We start from the raw sequence: 5,767 nt of genomic DNA, 5'->3' as shown, positions 1-5,767 counted from the left end.
AAAGCACCCTGGTGAAACTCAAACCCACACCTTCCAGGGCATCTCTAGGGCTTGTTGCTCTCTTGACTGCTTCCTGCAAGTTTCATGCATTCCCCATTGCCCCACAGGGCCATGGCTCCCATTCTAACAAGGCAGAACACTTTCTGTTTGTTGATCACCTGTGGCAGACAGTCAGGGACCTGAGTGCCTTCTCTCAAGGCTGTATCCTACTATTATGAGACAGCTCACAGCCCTGACCCTGTGGCGCAATGGTAGCGCGTCTGACTCCAGATCAGAAGGCTGTGTGTTCAAATCACACCAGGGTCAGAATCTGCTTGGGTTTGCCCTTTCTATTTTCAGCCCTTGGCAACTCGGCTGCCGCCTGTGCTAGAGTCAGTTTGTGTAGACAAAGCTGCTTTGCCCATGGCTGGCTGTGTGCAAGGCGGGAAGGAGACAAGTGCCATAGCTGTTTTCTGGTAAAGGCTGCAGAGCTGTGGTGCATCATTTGAAAGGAAAGGGGTTTTTTTTTCTTTGTTAAATTTGAGAAGCAGCGAGCCGAATCAAACAGATTCTGCAAATGCTGGCAGGTGTCCATGGAGGTATACAGAGCAGAAAACCGTGATCTTTTTGTCACTCTGGCACCCCACTGGCCATGCGCCTGGAAAAGGCAGTCTTTGATTTGCTCAGCTCTCTGCTACTCCAAGTTAACACCGTTCATAAATGTAAAGTGTTGTCCCATGGGACTGAAGCCTTGTGGAGAGGGAATTTGCAGGCTTTCCCAGACCACAGGACTCTGCACTTGCACCCAGAATCCCAGCACAGCCCTTGCACCACCACGGGACTCCAACATGCTGCTTTATTTATTTATTTAGTTATTTAGTTATTTAGTTATTAAAGCATTTCTATGCCGCCCCATTCGCCGAAGCCTCGGGGCGGCTCACAACATAAAATACAAAAATAACAATATAAAAATAACAATATAAAATAAATAACAATATAAAAGAAGTCGCCCTGGCCAGATAAATAAGCAAATATTGTTAACAATTAAAATGATGCTTAAATAAAAAGGTCTTCGCCTGGTGCCAAAAAACAAATAACAAACATAACGCCCAGTCCCCATCAGCAGCCTGGCAGCTCTATTTTGAACCAATTGAAGTATCCGGACCATCTTCAAGGGTAGCCCCACATAGAGCGCGTTACAGAAGTCCAAACAGGAAGTCACCAGCACGTGTGTCACTGTCGCCAGGCAGTTGTACTCCAGGTAGGGGCGCAGCTGATGAATCAGCCGAAGCTGAAGGAAAGCGCTCCTCGCCACCGCTGTCACCTGAGCTTCCAATGAAAGCTCTGGGTCGAGGAGCACTCCCAAGCTGCGGACCTTGTCCCTAAGAGGGAGTGCAACCCCATTCAGGACTAGGTCAAATCCACCCTCTCCGAAGCCCGATCCGCCAACCAACAGGACCTCCGTCTTGTCTGGATTGAGCTTCAGTTTATTGGCCCTCATCCAGCCCATTACCTTGGCCAGGCACCGGTTCAGCACAGCCACTGCCTCACCTGGATTGGTGGAGAACGAGAGATAGAGCTGGGTATCATCAGCATACTGATGGGTCCGCAGCCCACACCTCCTGATGACCTCTCCCAGCGGTTTCATGTAGATATTGAACAGTAAAGGGGACAAAATGGAACCCTGCGGTACCCCATGGCAAAGCTGCCATGGCGCAGAGCCATAGTCCCCCAACACCACCTTCTGGAATCGGTCGTTGAGATAGGAGCGGAACCACCGCAAAGCGGTGCCTCCGACCCCCAATCCCGCTAGCCTATCCAGAAGGATACCATGGTCGATGGTATCGAAAGCCGCTGAGAGGTCCAGGAGAACCAACAGGGACGCACTCCCCCTGTCCTTCTCCCTGCACAGGTCATCGTACAGGGCAACCAAGGCAGATTCAGTACCGTACCTGGGTCTGAAGCCGGACTGAAATGGGTCTAGATAATCAGTTTCATCTGAGAGTCTATAGTTAGTGGCCATCTCTGGATCCAGTGATGCTTTCTTCAGGACCGGTCGGACTACCGCCTCCTTTAAAGGGGCAGGCACCCGACCCTCCCTCAGAGAAGCGTTAACCACTTCCAAGATCCAGATCCCAATCCAGTGCTTGGAATTATTTATTAACCAAGACGGGCAAGGGTCCAATAGGCAAGTGGTAGGACGTACTCGTCCAAGTACCTTGTCCACATCATCGGGCCGCAATAACTGAAATTCATCCAATAATTCTGGACCAGACGGCAGCATTGGCGTCTCCCCAGAAACCTCTGATTCACTAGTGGTGTCCAGCTCGTGACGAATCTGAGTGATTTTCTCCCTGAAATGCCTGGCAAAGTCGTCACAGCGGGCCTTTGAGGGTGGAACCCGATCTTCCTTAGGACCCGGACGAACCAGGCCTTGCACCACTCGAAAAAGCTCCGCCGGGCGACATTGTGAGGAGGCAATGGAAGCGGAAAAAAACCTCTTTTTCGCTGCCCTCACCGCCACAGCATAGGCCTGATAGTGGGCTCTCAAGTGTGTTCGGTCAGATTCATCCCGTGATCTCCTCCACCTACGCTCTAGCCGTCTCCCAACCTGCTTCATCGCTCGCAATTCAGGTCAGAATCCTCTTTCAGAATGGGAGAGTCAAAAAAGAAATAAAAGAAAAAGAAAAAGCCCCTCTGGTGGACCCAAACCCTTGACTTTGCAGCACGTCCTTCAAATTTCATCCCTGAATTGCTGCCTTTTTCTAAGCACCACCCCAATTTTGTATATGCAGCCTTGTCTCCCTGCAAAAGTCAGGTCCCCAGCATTTGAGAAAGGCAGGATACTGGCCCTCACGTTTACTTTGAAACACAGCTTATATCAGAGCTGAGTGGCAATTTCAGAGGCCCAGGGGGCAATTTCTGACCTCCAGAACACACCAGGGACTATATACATACACACTCTCTCTTGCTGAAATCACATCTAAATTCAGTGGCAGGGAATAGGAATGGGAATGGGAAAGGGGAAAATTAGCTCGTTAATAAGTCTTCCAGGGAGCACCCACAAAGTGTGTGTGTGTGCTTCTTTAATACCTTGTTTCAAAATGTAAATTTTTTAAAAGTGTAAAATGAATCAATTTGGCTGGCGCTGCACTGCTGAAACTTGGCACCTGTCCAGTGGCTGTGGCTTGGAGGGCACTGGGGACTACTAAAAATGCCAGGATGCATGTAGCTCATCCCTGGTCTACATAGCAATTGACAATCAGGCAAAAGAAATATCTCCAGTTCAATTATTATACTTTTAATCCTAAATGTACTTGTTTCTTTAAAAATAGGAAGCAGTATATTTTTCATAGCTATAAAAAACAGTCAGTTTTAGTCCCAGGTAGTTGTCCAATGTTCTGATTCTTGTATTCTGAATCTCTTCCAAAGCATTCACATCCAAAGTTGAGCAGTACAACGTATACTGAGAAATGGTTGCTTGAGACTTTCTGGAGATAACTCTGACCTGAAATCTATTGCTAAGCAAAGACTTCATAGCTCTTTTTGGCTCCTTTCTATTGGGCTGCGGCCAGTGCTGGATTTACATATGGGCTGAATATATCACAGCCCAGGGTCTCATAATCTAGGAGGACCTCATCCTTCCACCAAAATTAAATTTTAAAAATTTCAATTAATTTCATTTGTAACAATAAAAATCTGTGGCATACCTAGACAAAAGATTGTTTTCTTATTGTTATCCTAAAAGATCATTATTCTAAAAAGAATCAAGAATGATCTACGGTCAACAATGTCCCAAGATGGGTTGTCTGATCTAAGCATTCTCTGTGTAGAAAATGATAAATGGTGACTTACTGGTTTTAATGATGTGATTGATAAGTTTGTATCCAAAAAAGTTCAAAAGGAACTGTTCTGATTTTGCATATAGTGAAATGTTATAACAGCTGTGATTCTCCTATGAATGTTCTATATGAATGTCTTCAGTAATTCCATACTTTGTAAATTTATTTATGTTTATACATTCATAAGCAACCTTTTAATCAATGCTAAAATTTTAGCAATGTCCTACTCTGTTTGAATAGGTAAAGAAGAAAACAAGGTTTTGTTTTTCTTGATCAGATGCTATTAATTCTGGGCCTCCCAAGTTCTCCTAGCCAAGGGCCTCTAGCTGCTTTAATCTGGGATTGGCTGTGCTTCATCTAATTCCTTGGACAACTCTAAATTAATGATGTCTTTCCCCAGGCTCTTGACTGCAGAGGTTCCATAAGGGGATTTCTGTGCCTGGGACTCTGTCCATCTCACGTTCCTTTGCAGAACCCATTCTGCTTAGATCATCCGTGTTGCTTACGCTGCTGCTTGCCTTGACACAAATGCAGTGGAGATTCCAAGGTAAAATCTACTGTTCAGACTGATCTTTGGTTGTGTGTAACTTTCTAGTTTTAAACCTGTTTCCTGGACCACTTCTTGTACTGCCTAGAATGTTTTCTTACCTGGGCTGCAGTGACCTATGCCTTTACCTTGTATTTTAAATTGCAGAAAAAGGCAACTTGGAAAATCCAATTGGACTAGTTCCCGACATAGTTAGTAGCCTGAATCCTAGGTCTGCCAGGAGCCTATTACACTATAGCCTTAAGGGGAAGTCTCAGCTCCACTCAAGATCTTTCTAGGCTAATTAATCCCAGAATCCCTGGACTATGTTGACTTCAATCCCTGCAGTGCAAGTTTCTATGTATTTGTTTATTTATCTATTTCATTTTTATGATGCCCAATAGCTGATGCTCTCTAAAATTCTAAGAAAGGAACTTTTCCAATAAACAGGAACTTACCTTGATGTGACTTATTCCTGTATCCTTGAATACAATCAACTTGGGGCAACATGCACTGAGATCCTGCCCTTGGGAAAGTCTTTCAATTGCCTACAGAGTGCTTGAGCTGATTCCTCTTGAATCATGGGTTTATTCTGAACTTCCTCAATTTAGTTTCTCTTGGTCTGCTGCAACCTGTGATCCTAAAATGTGAAACTTTTCCAACAAACTGTGACTCTGCCTAATTGTCACTCATTTATGCATCCCTGAAGCTGAGTCAGCCTGGGGTTCTAGCCATAACTCTTCTTGTATCATAGACAATAACCTGTTCTGAATCATGCATTCTGAATATGAATACCTAAGTGCTTTGAATCCCTATTGTTATTCTAAGACTATGTCTCTGGCTATAATTATACACCTCTGCATTGTCCCTTCCTCTAATCCATCTGTCCTCAGTGAATTAACTCATATGAAACCTCTAATGTTAAGTGCTGTGACCTCTTGAGTGTGGTGTTGTGTTGGCATCAATCAAACCAGTCACTGAATCTCTGTATTTGTCAGCCTCTTCTAAGTTATAGAGTGAAACTGCCCAGACACCAAAGAGTCCACAGCAGGGATGGATGAACAAGCAAAACTCAAGCTTGATGCAGTTGGCTGAATTCCATCTTGCAGCTCTTTCTTGCTCAAGTCCCTATCAGACTGACAGCTTTGGGTTTTGTTTTGTTTTCATGGCAACAGACAGTCTTCACTTTGCTTTGAAGTAATCCCAGCTGTCATTAAGAGACTGTGTTTTGAGAAAAAATGAAAACTAGAAAGGATAGGGTACCTGGGTGACCACCATGAAAGCCTATAAGTTCCATAGTCCTTACCCTTTCCTTCTAGCCTCGAGCTGAGTACTCCATCTCTCCAACAGCTCACACCAGCATTGACACTTTGGCTGCATGGAATGTGGTGCTCTTGAAGGAAGAGATCCTGGTCCAGTC

At 45.0% G+C, this 5,767-nt stretch overlaps 1 non-coding gene across 1 annotated transcript; it reads left to right on the top strand.

Moving 5' to 3' along the window:
- The first annotated feature begins 234 nt into the window (after positions 1-234).
- TRNAW-CCA lies at positions 235-306 on the top strand. The gene has a single exon. It is a non-coding gene; the product is annotated as a tRNA-Trp (tRNA).
- The last annotated feature ends 5,461 nt before the right edge of the window (positions 307-5,767 follow it).

The sequence above is a fragment of the Varanus komodoensis genome, unplaced genomic scaffold, assembly GCF_004798865.1.
Source record: "Varanus komodoensis strain SLA01 unplaced genomic scaffold, ASM479886v1 scaffold8, whole genome shotgun sequence".
NCBI lineage: Eukaryota > Metazoa > Chordata > Lepidosauria > Squamata > Varanidae > Varanus > Varanus komodoensis.
The sequence above is the reverse complement of the archived record's forward strand: the minus strand, read 5'-3'. Positions and strand labels throughout refer to the sequence as shown.